General features: G+C 43.8%; 1 protein-coding gene across 5 annotated transcripts in view; it reads left to right on the top strand.

Moving 5' to 3' along the window:
• The window catches only part of ENOX1 (ecto-NOX disulfide-thiol exchanger 1), a 768733-nt gene that overhangs the window by 225761 nt on the left and 525245 nt on the right, over positions 1-17727 (top strand). The gene's annotated exons all lie outside the window — the stretch shown is intronic.

Genomic DNA, 17727 nt, shown 5'->3' with positions numbered 1-17727 from the left:
GTAACCTGCCTAATATCTTACGATAATGGAGTATAGCATCTCGCTCACATTTCCCGTCCTAAATGAGCTCTCCTACAATGTTAGTGTGTCAGAGGCCTCATCTGGTTTTAAAAATGGTTCTGCCTAAATGCGTTTCCATGCCGGGCACTAATGCATATTTCCATTTAATTGCATTTTTTGGCACAATTACCTGTGCTAAAGAGCCTTGCGTGAATTATTAATAAAAGTAAAGCTCGTCAAACATGTGTAGGGATTATATGAGATTTTAAGATTTATTTTTTTTTTTCATCTTTATTTCAGCTGTGTTTTCTCCCATTATCCTTCTGGCTTGAATATATGTCAGACTAGGAGATGTAAACCCTGTCAAATATGAAGTAGAAGGTGTTTTGTCTATTGTTTTGCTACTTTGTAAAAATGACACCTATGACGCCAAGCTAATCATTGCCGAGCCGACAATGTAACGGTCCTGTTTTATTTAGAATGACAGATTCCACAGTTGTTCTGTTTAATATCTGAACTGTAAGGGTCCCATTGACGGTTTCAGGCTAAGATGTCCTACCCACCAGAGACCTCAAAGAGCTGAGCGCTGGTGTCACTGTTACCAGATCGTTAGGAAATCACATTAAATATTGTAAGGGACCAAGGAATATCTTGGTTTCATCAGATAAAGTCCATGACTTTAATGGTTTTATCATTTCCCAATATACTTAATAAATCAAGTTTTCATCATTTTTAATCTTTGCTTGCTGCCGTTAAATAAAAACCTTCATTGTTTAGCTTTAGTGGATGAGAAACTGTCCAGGTCTTCTAATGGACAGACACACCAGGCAATTGGGTTTCTGGCTGAAAACCGCTTTAGTAAGTGACAAATTTTCAAATCCAGGCTGAAAATAAATCTGTGAACGGCAATAAGTAAGAGCAAGAAGCTAATGCATTGTGTTTGGAGCTAGTTAGTCTTGCATGCCTTATATGCTGTTTATGCCTTCTGCATTTCCCTTTTTACCAGTGTATAATGCAGGGAGAAGCCTTTTGTCATGGGGCCGCCTGGTAATTAAGCTGCTCTCATTTACTGATCTTACAGTGGATGGGAATCCTATGAGTGTGAATGGGCTCAGGGCTTTATTGCTTTGTAGTACAGGTGCCTGAGTGCTCTTGGCTAACGCACTTGTGTTTCCATCAGCCCTTCCTGAATCGGTGGAAACATTTAGCTGCTTTTCTCTCTTCCAGACTCTTTATGTATTGGAGCAGACTTCGCAAACAGCAGGTTCACAAAAGTGGACGTAATTATTGCCTTTGGCTCCTTTCCTTTTTACTGTTGTAATTCTAGCAGAATGACCGTAAGGGACGGATCATGGGCTCCCAAGTCCCCTTCCTTTGTTCCATGTAGTTGAAATACAAACCCTAAGCCATGTACAGTGCTTATATAGTGCCGTATGAAAGAGCCTTCCCTTTATTACCCTGCATGTAGAGGAGAGATGTGTCCCGCTAAGGCAGCAGTGCCCTACAGTCGCTAGCCGTTACATAAATCCTGTTCATTTCGGGCCTCTGCTATGGCAACCAAACCCAGTGTTCAAGAGAGATGAAAGGAAAATGGAAGCGTTGATCCTGTGCTTCAGTTCAGAAGACTCCTCGTCCTTAATGGTAATGGTTATTTATTGCTAATTGGGCATTTTTAAGTCTTCAAAGTCTTTGTAGTTATATTGTACTGTATCAGGATTTCAGTGTTTGAAGTGAGTGACAAGATGATGTTTTTCTTGGTAACGTACAGTATGTATAGAATGTCTTTGCTTTTTATTTGGATTTTACTTTACTCTTTAAAAAAGAAAAAAAAAAAAGATCCTTTTTTCAAGTACAAAAAAACCCCCAGATGTCAATCACTGCTTGGTCCTAGCAAACAGTCAGTGGAAAAATGAGAACTCTGGGATGCAGCTATGGGGGCATCAGTATCCTGTTAAAGTTTTTCACGGACCTTTAGATTTACATTAGCAGGTGTGATCTGTGACTGGGATCAAACATGGCTATTTTTCCAGTTTGTTTCAGACACACTGGCCCTGACTCATCAGTGTTTTTCCCAGATTTCTACCGTAAAAGATCTGGGAAAAGTCACAGAAGGCTTGCGAAAAGGGAAGTTGCACAAAAGTTTGACAACTTTAGGTATTATCATGCCAGTCCCATCTGTATCCGGCAAAGTTGGCAAAGCATAAATGGGATGAGGCGTGGCAATACCTGCCCACTTCAAGAAAGTTTACTGCAGAAATGTGCGCTAGTCCCTGTAAAATTCCTGGCAACAGTGATTTAGATGCATGCACCCTTTAATGAATCCAGTGCATCTTACTTCTGCATGTTTATGAAGGCTGAGCTTTGCAAGCTTAATGAATCGCGGACCCTTTGTTTGCAAAAAAAACCGACATACAGTACAGACCAAAAGTTTGGACCCACCTTCTCATTTAAAGATTTTTCTGTATTTTCATGACTATGAAAATTGTACATTCACACTGAAGGCATCAAAACTATGAATTAACACATGTGGAATTATATACTTAACAAAAAAGTGTGAAACAGCTGAAATTATTGAATGGAGGTAAGATGATCAGATTGGTGAGTCCAACCTTTGTGACTACAAGGTATGTGTCTCGAATAATGTGTCCAGAAAATAGTTCAAACTTACTTAAATATCTGCAAAAAAAATGTCCAGTAATGACTCCCAAAAAAGTATTTAAGACATTTAAAAGAGGGTATGGTAGATAGTATAACTTACAAATCGGGTGGCAGATGTTCTTTTGACTCTGTTTATAAAAATGCAAAAGACTTTGCAGAACGTTTTTGTGACCATCTGATAGTCCATAATGGGTTAGTCCGAAACCTTCTGGTCCATCACCTTCCTTTGTGTCGCCAAGAAAACCAGACATTTTAAAAGTACAGCAAAAATCAGATATTAACTCAGGTGGACCCAAACCCCATAACAGCCATACCTATGCTGACACAAACGGAAATCGCCATTGTTTGTAAGAGATTGTGGACAACATTACATTTCACCCAGTAGAAGAGACAAATTGGTGATAAAAGATCAGTTTAAAGACTTACTATTGTTTAAGACTAGGGGGCAGAGTGGGTGGCGCATGTGCAGATTGAGAATTAGGGTAGGCATTAGATTTGACTGTGCAGGTGCCAGTGCCATTTTACTGGACACCTCTAATGTTTTTGGTCACAAAATAAAGTACTGCGCTGGCGTGATATATAACCACTTTCTGACCTTTGATGTGAGCTCCGGCGCTGAACCCACATCTTTTCCTGCACATGTCAGCTGTTTTGGACAGCTGACATGTGCCTCTAACAGCTGCGAGTGGAATCGCGATCCACCCGCAGCTGTTAACTAGTTAAATGTCGCTATACAAAAAGTAGTTTAACCAACAGCACTCAGACATCCATGGTGCACGCTCCACAGTCCATGAATCCAACTGGACCAATACTCACAGAACCATTGAAGAAAGGAGCAGCATCCATGTCCAGGTGAAAAAATTTTCCAAAATCTTTATTCTGCCATTACAAACATGCAACGTTTCGGCTGGTAACCAGCCTTTATCAAGCATAAAATAGACCATCAGTGGCCATCTTAAATAGTGTGGAACCCACATTTGGGCCAATCACTATCAAGGGCGGCCTTTAATATATATATATATCAAAATAACACATAATATGTACCGTATTTTCCGGCGTATAAGACGACCCCCCAACTTTACCAGTTAAAAAATAAAATCTTCTTAAAAGTTGGGGGTCTTCTTATACACCGTATGTCGTCTTATAGGGCCGGTGAATATGTGCCTTTTGGGGGGGGGGGGAGTGATCCTGATAAGGACGAGGGGGCGTCTCACAGGAAAGTGAGTATCCCCCATTACCTTATCATAGCGCTGCAGCGTGGGGTCTCTGTGCTGGGAGCGGCGGCTGCTGTGCTGTGCTGTGGCGGCTCCTCTTCTGCAGTGTGGGGCCTCTGGTGCTGTGGGGCAGTGGCGGCGGCGTATCTTCATGCAGTCGGGGCTCCTCCGGCATCTCAGCCTGGAAGCCCCGCCGGCAACTCCATCGGTACAATGCGGTCAGGTGGCCTCCGGGAAAATGGCCGCTGCTCAGATTCAGATCTCGTCCCGAGATCTCGGGAGACGAGATCTGAATCTGAGCAGCGGCCATTTTCCCGGAGGCAGCTCAATAGGTGCGATGCGGTGGCCCGGCCGCTGGGGGCTGTGCATGCTCAGATTCAGATCTCGTCCCGAAATCTCGGGACACGAGATCTGAATCTAAGCAGCGGCCATTTTCCCGGAGGCCAGCGCATTACACCGATGGAGTTGCCGGCGGGGCTTCTAGGCTTTGAGATGCCGGAGGAGCCCCGACTGCATGAAGATACGCCACCGCTGCCACCGCCCCACAGCACCAGAGGCCCCACACTGCAGAAGAGGAGCCGCCACAGCACAGCACAGCAGCCGCCGCTCCCAGCACAGAGACCCCACGCTGCAGCGCTATGATAAGGTAATGGGGGATACTCACTTTCCTGTGAGACGCCCCCTCGTCGTCATCAGGATCACTCCCCCCCCCACCCACCATATACACCCGGCGTACAAGGCGATTCCCGGCGTACAAGACGACCCCCGACTTTTAAGAAGATTTTCAGGGGTTAAAAAGTCGTCTTGTACGCCGGAAAATACGGTACATATAATAAAAATACATGTCATTATGGCAGTTCAGCATACCATAAACCAGTGTATCATATAAGAACAGAACAAACCACATAAAAATAATAGAAATACAGCCATAGAGAGACATCCCACAAAAGGGTATCAGCCAATCACTTCCTCGCTATATGGTTGTCATGGTGATCAACCCTCAGCATACATAGAGGCTCTCCAATCATGTTTATCGCTAATAAGCGCGCCAAACTAACCTCACATAATCCATTCTCGGAGTCCAAGAGCTGCAGGACGCCGGCGCACGCGCACAGGGACCCCTCCACGTCACCGGTCATGTGACCGCAGCGTGAGTGAACCCCTGCGCACGCGCACAGCAGCAGACAGCCGGGCACTCCCTCCCGAAACACATGATCACCAGCGCAGGCACGTGTGAGGCAGGGAGGCGCTGGAGCAGAGCGCATCCAGTCACACCCCCCGCCAATCACTCGGCCGCGCCGGACCCGTGTAGCGGGGAAGAAAAGGACCAGCCACATCCATGGCTATCGCACCACAGAATGGACGATGTTGTATACATAAAGGCATAACACCAGACATGAGGAGATCTGGCAAGATAAGGAGAAAAAAAGGAATACGGCATAACAGACATCATGGTCAGACAATGGATATAATCCAAATATGCAGATTCCTTGTATCCTCCTGATGTCCCTGGATGTCAAATCCCGTAGTAAACTAAAAAAAGAACAAAAAAAGAACATCACTTACACAATTAATAAAATTCATAATATGTACAAAACAGAAGAGGAGCTCCAAATCTGGAAGAGGGAAGGGGGTTAGGGATTCAGGGCAAGCACACTTGAAGGTTATATTCAATATTCAACCCCTTGGGTTGCAAAGTCTCCAATGTGGAGATCCACCTTAGTTCTTTTTGTTTCAATATTTTTACCCTATCTCCCCCCCTCCTCAACACAGGGACCCCATCGATAACCCTGAACCTTAATTGATTGATAGAGTGCCTACAGTCATGAAAATGTTTAGGAATTGGCAAATCGAGCATTTGCGTCCTGATGGTGCTCTTATGTTTGCTCACACGTGACCTTATCTCCATTGTGGTCTCACCAACATACATGAGACCACATGGACATGTTATTAAATAGATCACAAATTTAGAAGAACACGTGTACCGTTCTTTAATCAGAAACCTCTTTCCAGTGTGGGGATGACTAAAACTATCCCCTTTCAACATATTACTGCAACATGAACAATTTAAACAGGGAAAGTTGCCCATCCGTGGTGGACATAACGTCCTTTGGAGGGCAACCTTGCCTGTCCCGACATCAGAATTAACCAATCGGTCCTTCAGATTGCGGCCCCTTCTATATGAAAGAATGGGACGCAGACTGAAGTCCTGCACAAGAGGCAAACCTTTATTCAGTATTCCCCAGTGTTTATTAAGGATATTGGCAATCCCATTACTAGCTGGGCAATACGTGGAGACGAATGGTACACGTTTTTGTTTCACTTTGGCTCTATGTACTGTCAAGTCACCATCCGATAACTCACTTATCTTCTCTTTTTGGCGAATCACCTTCCTACTAGGATAGCCCCTGCAGATAAACTTTTCACACATCTCCTCCAACCTCAAATCCCGTGTGTCACTATCAGAGACTATCCTACGTACACGAACCAATTGGCTCCACGGCAACGAATCCATCATCCTCCTGGGGTGATAACTGTCATAATATAGAAGACTATTCTTGTCAGTAATTTTCGTGAATAAATCAGTACACAAAATGTCGCCTTGTTTGTACACCATCGTATCTAAGAACTGTAAACGATCCACCGAATGTGTCATGGTGAATCTCAGTTCTGGATGCACACCATTGAGTTCCACCAAGAACAACGAGAGCTCATCTTGAGATCCCTCCCACACACAGAAGATGTCGTCGATGTAGCGCCACCAGGCCCGGACATGACCCCAGAAGCTGGAACTGTACACGAATTGGTCCTCGAGCACCGCCATATAGATGTTAGCATAGGTGGGGGCCACGTTGGACCCCATGGCGGTGCCCCGTAGCTGCCGGTAGTACACATCCCCAAAAAGGAAGAAATTCCTCGTGAGGATGAACTCCAGCAGCGTGAGGACCAACCGTGCACATTCAGGGGCCACCTCCGAGCCCGATAGCGCCACACCGACAGCATCCAGACCCCTTTCGTGTTCAATAGATGTATACAAAGATACAACGTCAAAGGACACTAGGATAGTAGAGGCACTGACTCGAACATTGCTGATTTTTTCTAAGAAGTCACCTGTATCCCTAATATAGGAACGAGCGGAGGTAGCGAAACATCGAAGAACCTTATCCAGGAAGATCGCCACCTTATTGCACATAGACCCTCTCCCCGATACAATCGGACGTCCGGGGGGACAAAACAAATCTTTGTGAATCTTAGGGAGGGTATACAAAACTGGGGTAATAGGGGCATCTACAAACAAAAATTCCGAAAGCTTCTGATCAATAAGTCCACTAGTCAAGGAATCCTCGATCAGAAGCTTAAGTTCCCTTTGGAACCGAGTAGTGGGGTCACAATGTAACTTCAAATATACCGCAGTATCGGCCAACTGTCCCATGATTTCTGCTCTATACTTGACTGTATCCATAACTACAACCGCACCGCCTTTGTCGGCCGGCTTGATTGTAATTTCAGTCTTATTTGATAAACTAGCAAGAGCACGTCTTTCCATATTGGATAGATTATTATATCCAGAATTCCGGAAGCTGGATTTCAACCGTTTAACATCCCTCTCCACTAATTCAACATATGATTCAACGAAATGATTTTTAATCGAGGGTAGAAAGGAGCTCCGATTAAACAAACCCGCCCCTTTAAGGGTAAAACCACCCACATCAACCCCTGTCGTCCCATCAGAATCATATTCAGACCCCGAAAAATAAGTGGTCAAACGTAGTCTCCTGAAAAAAGCAAATAAATCACATTCAATCTGAAACCAGTCCGGTAGATTTTTAGGACAAAACGAGAGCCCCTTAGATAACACATCATACTCAGTCTCCGAAAGTTGTACAGATGATATATTTACCACCAGTTCTCTATGCTTCAGTGTATTTTCCGCCGCTCGTCCATGTTCCGTGTTCTCATCGGGGATCTGTGAAACTTCCTCCGTTCTTGCTCTGTAGCGTTGCCTCCTGTGTTTCCTCCCGCCTCTGTGATTCCTCCTTTTGCTGGTACTTTGTCCGCCTTCTTGGCACCTAAAAAAACGGAAGAAGAGGAAGAGGCTCCAATAATGGAGTCGTCGGTAGAGTCAGATTCTGCTGTAGTGAAACCAAATTTATGTGGGTCTTTCGCTCGTGGTCTCCTTCTATTTCTTTGTTGGAAGGCTCTAGGTCTCCTATTATTCAACACAGCTTGTGTACCAGATTGCCATGAAAAAACACGGCCCGACTTATAGTCTTCCACATCCCGAAACCACTTAACTCTCTTAGTCTTTTCATTTTCCTCACGAAACTTAACCAAGTTCGCCTCTAGTCGAGATTTATACGCCTCCAAGTCTTGTGCAGTCATTAGATCAATCAGTTGTAACTCTAAATCTGCCACACCAGATTTTACAAGCTCCATTTCTTTCTGAAGAAATTCAATATTCAGGAGCATTATGTCAAAGGCAAACTTATTTGTGATAGACTCAAATTTGTTACAAAACTGCACATTCTCGGCAAGCAAAGTCGGGCGTAGATGTGGACGTAGGCCCCGTGGTATTCTACGGGCTTTATAATACTCAATCAGAGTTGTCATATGCAGTTCAAGAGAAATCAGTCTCCTTTTTTCACTCTCATGTTTCTTGCGGAGCATATCCGCAGTAGGTCTACTCAAAAAGGCATTATCAACAGAGGTACCGGATAAGATCCGTAGAGCGTCCTCCTCTGTATACGAAAAAGTTGCGGCAGTCTCCAGTTCACCCACCTCTGGAACAATAGAAGGCTCCATAGCCTATCTCCGATGCACGCTGGTTCAGATTCAATCGGCATACAAAAAGTAGTTTAACCAACAGCACTCAGACATCCATGGTGCACGCTCCACAGTCCATGAATCCAACTGGACCAATACTCACAGAACCATTGAAGAAAGGAGCAGCATCCATGTCCAGGTGAAAAAATTTTCCAAAATCTTTATTCTGCCATTACAAACATGCAACGTTTCGGCTGGTAACCAGCCTTTATCAAGCATAAAATAGACCATCAGTGGCCATCTTAAATAGTGTGGAACCCACATTTGGGCCAATCACTATCAAGGGCGGCCTTTAATATATATATATCAAAATCACACATAATATGTACATATAATAAAAATACATGTCATTATGGCAGTTCAGCATACCATAAACCAGTGTATCATATAAGAACAGAACAAACCACATAAAAATAATAGAAATACAGCCATAGAGAGACATCCCACAAAAGGGTATCAGCCAATCACTTCCTCGCTATATGGTTGTCATGGTGATCAACCCTCAGCATACATAGAGGCTCTCCAATCATGTTTATCGCTAATAAGCGCGCCAAACTAACCTCACATAATCCATTCTCGGAGTCCAAGAGCTGCAGGACGCCGGCGCACGCGCACAGGGACCCCTCCACGTCACCGGTCATGTGACCGCAGCGTGAGTGAACCCCTGCGCACGCGCACAGCAGCAGACAGCCGGGCATTCCCTCCCGAAACACATGATCACCAGCGCAGGCACGTGTGAGGCAGGGAGGCGCTGGAGCAGAGCGCATCCAGTCACACCCCCCGCCAATCACTCGGCCGCGCCGGACCCGTGTATCGGGGAAGAAAAGGACCAGCCACATCCATGGCTATCGCACCACAGAATGGACGATGTTGTATACATAAAGGCATAACACCAGACATGAGGAGATCTGGCAAGATAAGGAGAAAAAAAGGAATACGGCATAACAGACATCATGGTCAGACAATGGATATAATCCAAATATGCAGATTCCTTGTATCCTCCTGATGTCCCTGGATGTCAAATCCCGTAGTAAACTAAAAAAAGAACAAAAATTGAACACGAAAGGGGTCTGGATGCTGTCGGTGTGGCGCTATCGGGCTCGGAGGTGGCCCCTGAATGTGCACGGTTGGTCCTCACGCTGCTGGAGTTCATCCTCACGAGGAATTTCTTCCTTTTTGGGGATGTGTACTACCGGCAGCTACGGGGCACCGCCATGGGGTCCAACGTGGCCCCCACCTATGCTAACATCTATATGGCGGTGCTCGAGGACCAATTCGTGTACAGTTCCAGCTTCTGGGGTCATGTCCGGGCCTGGTGGCGCTACATCGACGACATCTTCTGTGTGTGGGAGGGATCTCAAGATGAGCTCTCGTTGTTCTTGGTGGAACTCAATGGTGTGCATCCAGAACTGAGATTCACCATGACACATTCGGTGGATCGTTTACAGTTCTTAGATACGATGGTGTACAAACAAGGCGACATTTTGTGTACTGATTTATTCACGAAAATTACTGACAAGAATAGTCTTCTATATTATGACAGTTATCACCCCAGGAGGATGATGGATTCGTTGCCGTGGAGCCAATTGGTTCGTGTACGTAGGATAGTCTCTGATAGTGACACACGGGATTTGAGGTTGGAGGAGATGTGTGAAAAGTTTATCTGCAGGGGCTATCCTAGTAGGAAGGTGATTCGCCAAAAAGAGAAGATAAGTGAGTTATCGGATGGTGACTTGACAGTACATAGAGCCAAAGTGAAACAAAAACGTGTACCATTCGTCTCCACGTATTGCCCAGCTAGTAATGGGATTGCCAATATCCTTAATAAACACTGGGGAATACTGAATAAAGGTTTGCCTCTTGTGCAGGACTTCAGTCTGCGTCCCATTCTTTCATATAGAAGGGGCCGCAATCTGAAGGACCGATTGGTTAATTCTGATGTCGGGACAGGCAAGGTTGCCCTCCAAAGGACGTTATGTCCACCACGGATGGGCAACTTTCCCTGTTTAAATTGTTCATGTTGCAGTAATATGTTGAAAGGGGATAGTTTTAGTCATCCCCACACTGGAAAGAGGTTTCTGATTAAAGAACGGTACACGTGTTCTTCTAAATTTGTGATCTATTTAATAACATGTCCATGTGGTCTCATGTATGTTGGTGAGACCACAATGGAGATAAGGTCACGTGTGAGCAAACATAAGAGCACCATCAGGACGCAAATGCTCGATTTGCCAATTCCTAAACATTTTCATGACTGTAGGCACTCTATCAATCAATTAAGGTTCAGGGTTATCGATGGGGTCCCTGTGTTGAGGAGGGGGGGAGATAGGGTAAAAATATTGAAACAAAAAGAACTAAGGTGGATCTCCACATTGGAGACTTTGCAACCCAAGGGGTTGAATATTGAATATAACCTTCAAGTGTGCTTGCCCTGAATCCCTAACCCCCTTCCCTCTTCCAGATTTGGAGCTCCTCTTCTGTTTTGTACATATTATGAATTTTATTAATTGTGTAAGTGATGTTCTTTTTTTGTTCTTTTTTTAGTTTACTACGGGATTTGACATCCAGGGACATCAGGAGGATACAAGGAATCTGCATATTTGGATTATATCCATTGTCTGACCATGATGTCTGTTATGCCGTATTCCTTTTTTTCTCCTTATCTTGCCAGATCTCCTCATGTCTGGTGTTATGCCTTTATGTATACAACATCGTCCATTCTGTGGTGCGATAGCCATGGATGTGGCTGGTCCTTTTCTTCCCCGCTACACGGGTCCGGCGCGGCCGAGTGATTGGCGGGGGGTGTGACTGGATGCGCTCTGCTCCAGCGCCTCCCTGCCTCACACGTGCCTGCGCTGGTGATCATGTGTTTCGGGAGGGAGTGCCCGGCTGTCTGCTGCTGTGCGCGTGCGCAGGGGTTCACTCACGCTGCGGTCACATGACCGGTGACGTGGAGGGGTCCCTGTGCGCGTGCGCCGGCGTCCTGCAGCTCTTGGACTCCGAGAATGGATTATGTGAGGTTAGTTTGGCGCGCTTATTAGCGATAAACATGATTGGAGAGCCTCTATGTATGCTGAGGGTTGATCACCATGACAACCATATAGCGAGGAAGTGATTGGCTGATACCCTTTTGTGGGATGTCTCTCTATGGCTGTATTTCTATTATTTTTATGTGGTTTGTTCTGTTCTTATATGATACACTGGTTTATGGTATGCTGAACTGCCATAATGACATGTATTTTTATTATATGTACATATTATGTGTTATTTTGATATATATATATATATTAAAGGCCGCCCTTGATAGTGATTGGCCCAAATGTGGGTTCCACACTATTTAAGATGGCCACTGATGGTCTATTTTATGCTTGATAAAGGCTGGTTACCAGCCGAAACGTTGCATGTTTGTAATGGCAGAATAAAGATTTTGGAAAATTTTTTCACCTGGACATGGATGCTGCTCCTTTCTTCAATAGTTAAATGTCGCTGTCAAACTCTGACAGCAGCATTTAACGCGCTTCCGGCAAGCGCATCGGAGATCCCTCCCATCGGCGACTGTGTCACATGACCGCGGGTCGCCGATGGGTTGGCATGACAACCAGAGATCTTCAGCTGACTTCTATGGTTGTCACTGCCAGATTGCTATGGCTATGAGCACCGCTCAGTGGTTGGCGCTCATAGGAAGTGAGCAATTATGCTACATACAGGTGATAGGGTTATGGCAGCTTCTAGTCTCCCATGGCTATTGAAGTATGCCAAAAGTACAAAAAAAAAAAAAAAAAAATTTTTTTTAAAAAATGTAAAAGTTCAAAGCATCCCCCCTTCGCCCCATTCAAAATAAAACCACAACAAAAAAAATAAAACATACACATATTTGGTATTGCCGTGTTCAGAATCGCCCAATCTATCATTATAAAAAACAAACAAAAAGGAACCCGATTAAAGAAAAAATAAGCTCTCACCCAACCTGAGATCATGAAAAATGGGTAGGTATCGGAATATGGCCCTTTTTTTTCACCACTTAGATAAAAAAGAACCTAGATATGTTTGGTGACTATGAACTCGAAATGACCTGGAGAATCATAATGGCAGCTCAGTTTTAGCATTTATTGAACATGGTAAATAAAAACAAAATACAACTTGGGGATTACTTTTTCTTGCAATTCCACCGCACTACACGATATGTTGATACCAATGGTATTGTTCAAAAGTACAACTTGTACCACAAAAAACAAGCCCTCACATGGCCATATTGACCGAAAAGTAAAAAAGTTATGGCTCTGGGAAGAAGGGAAGCAAAAAATGAAAATACCCCTGGGGTTAAAGGGAACCTGTCACCTGAATTTGGCGGGACCGGTTTTGGGTCATATGGGCGGGGTTTTCGGGTGTTTGATTCACCCTTTCCTTACCCGCTGGCTGCATGCTGGCCGCAATATTGGATGGAAGTTCATTCTCTGTCCTCCGGAGTACGCGCAAGGCAATATTAAGGGGTTAAAATAGGGGGCAGGTTACTGATGAATAAATGACCTGTTATTTAAACAGGAGGCAGATGGAGACCCTGCCCATAGTCCCACCACGATGCATGAACACATGATTACAACAAAACGTTAAACAGTCATTATACAAGAAACATAAATGGGTTTCTTTACTGCAGGTCTTATTTTATTCAGTATTACAGCACTAATATGGCCCTGTCTGTAGTCTAAAGAGCAAACTGTTCTGGTAGCAGGGAACTGTGTATTTTTCCATGTTCCATTGAGCACTTCTAGGTGTTTGTGATGATTTTGGCTATTCACCTGCAATTCTCAGGGATGGTATAAAATTACAGAGATCACAAACTGATGCCTGTGCACTGCTGTAAGTAAACAGATTGTTTGGGAGACTTGCACTAAGCCCAGCTCTTCTAAGATGTGCATGTATTTAGTGACTAGAGGCACTCTCTCACACTCTCTCACACTCTCTCACACTCTCTCACACTCTCTCACACTCTCTCACACTCTCTCACACTCTCTCACACTCTCTCACACTCTCTCACACTCTCTCACACTCTCTCACACTCTCTCACACTCTCTCACACTCTCTCACACTCTCTCACACTCACACTCTCTCACACTCTCTCACACTCTCTCACACTCTCTCACACTCTCTCACACTCTCCCACACTCTCACTCACACTCACACTCTCACACTCTCTCACACTCTCTCACTCTCACACTCTCACACTCTCTCTCACACTCACACTCTCTCACACTCTCTCACACTCTCACCCTCAGCACTTTGTCCATCTTATTTAATCCTATTTTGTATCTCTTCGCTAAATTTATAAAGCGTTTTCGGCTTTTATTAACTGAATATTCAGAGAAGAAGCGGTAATGTTCTTTGTAGCAAACATCCTCTTATTAGGGAAGTACTAAAATTGTATTTTTCTATTAGTAACACCACTGTTTTTTTGCTTTATGTCTGTGTTTTTTTATTATTATTCTGAGGCATCCACTTTGCTAATCCTGCTTAGAAATTATCAGTTTTTCCTGAGTGCATTAAGATAACCTAGAGTTAAAACCTGAAAGTATCCAGGACAGCCAATTAGCCAGACATCTCCCCTCTACATGTGTTCTGTTTTGGGAGTTAACGCGACTGGAGATATTTTAGAATCTGTGCACTGTAAAATGAGGTTTACTGGTCTGTGTCTTTTTTCATTATTATTCCCAGGCTTGTAGTTAAGATGCAGACAGAATATGCTAAAGTAATTGAGAATCTTAACATTTTATTAGCAGATGCATTGCTCAGAGTTGCTTACAATGTTCCCGCATTTCAGTGCCCACATCCTAATCCAACACTTTATTGTTTGATGATGGTTGTCATAACTTATCCTGATCTATATATAATATCGCTGTTTTCTGTGTGTACAGTTATTTTTCCCACAACAGCTATTGCTTGACTTGTTGCATGATACTCATCCATAGAAGAGCCCTGTATGTGAAACTTACGGTACATCTGTTATGTAACAGTTGAACTGAAAAGATGTGAATTAGAGATGATGATGAGAGATGGTGTACGACTGCTGCATGACATTCCTGTATATGACATTCCTATATATGACATTCCTATATATGACATTCCTATATATGACTTTCCTATATATGACATTCCTATATATGACATTCCTATATATGACATTCCTATATATGCTTACTGTAGTAGCAGAGCTAGTCCCACTGGTTGAATGGTACAACCTTTCCTTCGGCCTATTAGTGCCTTTCAGCAACACGTTGTACAGCCTAGGACTTTGTCTTTACTTTCTACATATATTTCAGCTTTCTTATAAATTGAAGGAGATCAGTAGTATCTGGTTTAGTGGTCCTTTGTGCTTTCCTCTTAGAAGTACTGAGAAAGTTTGCAATAGTCCGTTCAGTTTTAAGTTTGCCCATATTACTAACCCTTCTTAGCTGTCTCTATGGGTATGTAGGTCATGGGAAGCTGAATACAGTGATGCCTTGATATCTGCGATCTGATGTCTTATTCCAGAGAAATTCATGTATTGTTATATGTAAATTCCAGGCTATGGATAGGACACTGATCTGCATGAAAATCTGCCTACAGAGCATCTTATAAATGAAAGGAGGCATTACTAGTGTGAGACCTGTAACTACAACAGGACAGTAAACCTGAACTGTGTCTCATAACAAATACACGTAGTAACAGCAGCTCTCACAGCTCTGCTGCATTGTGGCAATCTTGCAATACGGGCTGCCTTTGGGATGGAAGCGGAAGAGGAATCTGCAGATTTGTCAGTTTACACACAGCTCTGCAGTGAGATTTGAGAGCGGCCATTACACATCATACTGGTAACTCACCCTTACATTTACAATGATCTCTGGAGTCAGATTTTCATGCAGATCATTTTCTGGCCGATTGTCCTGAACTGGTCGTTTACATATAAGGAAAACCGTGGACTTCTCTGGAATAGGACATCGGATCGCAGTCCCATATAGACGGCTTAGGAGGGTTGATCCTATTGACTGATTCCCTTTAAAACTTTTTCTTGTTGAGAATTGTCCCATAAAACTAGACATTCATTGTTGTATAAAAAGAAAATCTCACAATGGCAAATTGCACTAGTATTAACCCCTTTCCGACGTTGGGCGTAACAGTACACATTGGAATCCCTCCCTTTGATGTGGGCTCTGACACTTGTCAGCTGTTTTGAACAGCTGACATGTGCCTCTTAACTGCCGTGGGTGGAATCGTTATCCACCCGCGGCTGTTAACCTGTTAAATGCCGCTGTCAATTTCTGACAGCAACATTTACCTCGCGCTTACCGGAAGCGCAGCAGAAATCCTGCCCATCGGTGACCCTGTAACATGATCGTGGGTCACCGATGGGTTGGCATGACAACCAGAGGTCTCCAGCAGACCTCTATGGTGGTCATAGCTGGATTGCTATAAGCACCGCCCTCATAGCAAGTGAGCATTTCTGCTACACACAGGCGAAAATGCAATCATTGCCTGTATGTAGCACAGGCGATCAGACAACTGCAGCTTGTAGTCTCCTATGAATACGATTGAAGCATGCAAAAAGTAAGAAAATAAAAATAAAAAAAATGTTTTTAAAAATATAAAAAACATAAAAGTTCAAATCGCCCTCCTTTCACCCCATTCAATATAAAACAATTAAAAAACAAAACAAATATACAGATATTTGGTATCGCCGCCTTCAGAATCGCCCGATCTATCAATATAAAATAAGAATGAACCCGATTGGTAAACGGTGTAATAAGAAAATAAAACTAAACGACAGAATTCTTTTTTTGGTTGCTGCTACATTGCAATAAAATGCAATAACGGGCAATCAAATGAACGTATCTGCACCAAAATGGCATAAATAAAAATGTCAGCTTGGCGTGCCAAAAATAAACCCTCACCCATACCGAGATCACAAAAAATGGAGACGCTACAGGTCTCAGGAAATGGCGCCTTTTTTTTTTTTTAACCAATGTTTGGATTTTTGGTTCACCAAAATGAACTCGAATTGAACTATGAATTCGTAATGACCTGGAGAATCATAATGGCAGGTCAGTTTTATCATTTAGTGATCATGGTAAAATCAAAAGGTGGAATTGCAGTTTTTTTTTTGTAATATCACCGCACTTTGAATTTTTTTCTTGTTTTCCACTACATAATATGTTAAAACCAATGGTATTGTTCAAAAGTACAACTTGTCCCGCAAAAAACAAGCCCTCACTTGACCATTTTGAATGAAAAACAAAAACCTTATGGCTGTAGGAGGAAGGGGAGCAAAAAACGAAACCGCAAAAACGATAATGCCTCCGGTTGTTAAGGGGTTAAATAGGTGGGTCACTACATTGTATAATGCGCCTGTCGATTTACACCTTTTTTAAATAAGTATTTTTGTAAATTCCTTCTACTGCCACCTGTGCCTGTGAGCGGCGCTAACACTGCTCGCTCAGTCCGCATCATGTGATCTCTGCTGCCGCCGACATCTGAAGTTGACCCAGTCGCACGCACTCCTCCTGGTTGATTGGGCTGTGGGCGGCATTTCGCTGCACGTCACAGCCCAGTGTCTAGCACGCGTTTGCGGCCAGTGAAAGCAGAGGATAGAGAGAAGTGTGCTTGGATACTGGGCTGTGACGTGCGGTGAAACAACGCCCACAGCCCAGTCAGAGGGGGCGCGTGCGACTGGGTCACGCCTGGTTGGATTAACATCACCGGCGGGTGCAGCCGGGTCATGTGATGCGGACTGAGCGTGCAGTGTTCGTGCCCCTCACAGGTACAAATGGTAGCAGAAGGTATTTAAAGCATACTTATCTGAAAGGGCCCTTTATGGGCGCATTATTCAATGTAGTGGACCACCTCTCTAATTACTATTTAGGATTTTCCTCCAAGATTAGCATTATTATCATAATGAAGGTCTTACTGGATAGGAAAAATATCTAAACAGCAACCTAAAGTGCCAAGCTTTAGGCTGGATCTGGCTATATATGAGGAGTCCTCCAATCCCTTCCTCAGTGCC

The sequence above is a fragment of the Ranitomeya variabilis genome, chromosome 3 (assembly GCF_051348905.1).
Source record: "Ranitomeya variabilis isolate aRanVar5 chromosome 3, aRanVar5.hap1, whole genome shotgun sequence".
Classification (NCBI taxonomy): Eukaryota; Metazoa; Chordata; class Amphibia; order Anura; family Dendrobatidae; genus Ranitomeya; species Ranitomeya variabilis.
Note: the sequence above shows the minus strand (reverse complement) of the source record. Positions and strands in the feature narration are given on the sequence as shown.